This window comes from Pteropus vampyrus, unplaced genomic scaffold, assembly GCF_000151845.1.
Source record: "Pteropus vampyrus isolate Shadow unplaced genomic scaffold, Pvam_2.0 Scaffold352, whole genome shotgun sequence".
Classification (NCBI taxonomy): Eukaryota; Metazoa; Chordata; class Mammalia; order Chiroptera; family Pteropodidae; genus Pteropus; species Pteropus vampyrus.
In genome coordinates, this window is record NW_011889133.1 from 69,513 (window position 1) to 72,324 (window position 2,812).

A 2,812-nucleotide genomic window follows, 5' to 3' on the forward strand; every position below is an offset into this window, starting at 1 on the left:
GCTAGCAATGACTTAATAAACTTTTTCTTTTAAAAAGACTTTCAGCTGTGGAAATTAATTTTTTTTGTCTAACACTCCATTCTTGGGAGAAGTTACAAGCCAAGGCTGTCTGTCTCAGAGCTGAGCGGTACCTGCTTGAAGGAGGGTCTGATATGCGTAAAATGAAATTGCCATTTTTGTCTATTTCAATGTGGCTATGTTCAGTTTTGTGCTTATCATATGTACTACAACTTCTTAACTGGATTTTAGACCTCTCATAAAGGAATTTTGGTTCATATATTGTTCCTGACTTGGTATATCTGTGGGGAGATGAGGGCTGAGACTTCTCATTCTCTGTATTGTCGATGTCATTCTAATAAATTATTTTAATAGAATGAAGGGAAAAGACACATATGTTCATCTCACTAATTCATAAAAAGCATTTGAGAAAAATAGTACATGCTCTGCCAGTTTCTGGTTCTGCCTATAAGGAGTTTGTAAGTCACCACTCCATCTTAATAACAAGTGAAAAGCTGAACAGACTTAAAAAAATCAACATCTCTTTTGAGATTCACAAGAGAAGTGAGGATACAGGTCAAAACACTACCCCTCAAATTGGAGAGACAGACAGGTGAATACCGGGAGTCATGGCTTCGTAGAGGAGATACTTGTGAGTAGAAAATGCCAAGGGAACCAGCACCAGGGTGAGAAAACCTAAACTATATTGACAAGTTGTTGGAAGCTCCATGAGGACAACTCTGAGAATTAAAGACTCTGGGGGAGCTAGCAATAGGAGATTCTCCACAAATTTTGTATGATTTACCTCCAGGAGCTCAAATTGTCACAGTGAATACTATAGAAAAATCCCCTTGGGCTTCTTCTGTAGTGTGTGTGGTAGGGAAAGGAATCATTGTGAACTATGCCACAGCACTCAGCTCTTTCTGACAAGGTCAGCCCTCAGGAGAAACTAGTTAACCAGAACATAACTTGCTGATGTATTATCAGAGCCTTACTGACCTGGTAGGGAAAAAAAGCATCCAATTCCAGTCAGCTCGAGCCTACCAGGTAAGAGAAGGGATATACCCAACTCCAGCCTACTCTAGCCATCCTCTCTCACCTAAAAGGGGAGGAAAAAATGGAGAAACACTTGTGACGTTCACAGCACAGAGACTTAGGCTCACTGTGACCTAATCATATAACTGTACACGACTTTCTCTCCTCCACACCTCATACAACATTACTTAATGACTGTTGATAGCAGTTCCTTTTACCTGGCACATAGTGTCTGGCTATCAAGAAAAAAATCACAGGGTATACCAAAAAGCAAGAAACACAATTTAAAAAGACAGAAAACATTGGAATTAGATATGATAAGGAGATTGGAATTATAAAACCAGGAATTTAAAGTAATTGTGATTAGTATATTAAAGGATCTAATAGATAAAGTAGACAGTATGAAAGAAGAGATGGGAAATGTAAGCAAAGAGATAGAAATCCTGATAAAGACTCAAAAAGAAATGTTAGACCAACACTATCCAGTTTCAAAACTTACAATAAAGCTACATAATCAGGACAATGTGGTATTGATGGAAAATCACACAAATAGATTAATGGAACAGAATAGAGAGCTCAGAAACAGACCTACGTAAATATGGTCAACTAACCTCTGATGAAGGAAAAGGGCAGTAACTTACAGGAAAGATATTATTTTTAACAAATGATGCTGTAACAACTGACATCCACATTCAAAAGAAATATATCTAGACACAAACTTCATACCCCTCATAAAAATTAATTTAAAATGGATTATAGACCTAAATATAAAAGTAAAACTATAAAACTCATAGAAGATAACAGGAAAAAATCTAGATGACCTTGAGTATGGTGATGGTTTTATATATACAACACTAAAGGTATAATTCATGGAAGAAATAACTAATAAGCTGGACTTCATTAATATTAAAACTTCTCCGTGAAAAATAATATGAAGACAATGGAAAAACAAGCCACAAACTAGGAGAAAATACTTGTAAATGACACATCAAATGAAGGACTATAATCCCAAATATACAAAGACCTCTTAAAATTTAACAACAAAACTCTAAACGACTTGATTATAAAGTGGGCCAAAGACTAACAGACACTTCATCAAAGAAGATATACGGATAGCAAATAAGCACTTTTACGACATGAATGGACCTTGAGACAATCATGCTAAGCGAAATAAGCCAGACAGAAAAAGTTGAAAACCGCATGATATCACTTATATGTGGGATATAAACCTAAAAGCAACAAACAAACAGGACAGACAAACAGAGACTCATGGACATGGACAATGGACTAGTGGTTACCAGAGGGTAGAAGGGGGAGGCAGATGAGGTAAAAGGGGTCAAATATGTGGTGACAGAAAGAAATCTAACTATGGAGGTGAACACACAATGCAATATAGATTCTGGAGTTAGAACACTGAGTGGAGTATATCATGAGTCAAATGATGGGACTGAAATGTCGATCAATGATGTTTCGCTTGAGAAAATGATGCCCACCCATAACAAGGTAGCCTCCTGGTAACATAAGTGGAAGTCAGAACCTGCAAAACTATTTTAGGTTTCCTTCACTTTTCCTTTCCTGTATCTTCACCATTTCTTTCAAAATTCTTCTTTCTAAACACCGCTTACCCCTTCATGCGGCCTTTTGGATTTGTGAGTCTGTCCTTGGTATTGACTTGCCCAGAAAGTAACCTCTCCATCCATTGACGTTCTCTATCTATGCCTCTCTTGATGGAATTTTATTAAAATACATTTTATCATGTAGTGTGGTTAACTGAGTATAT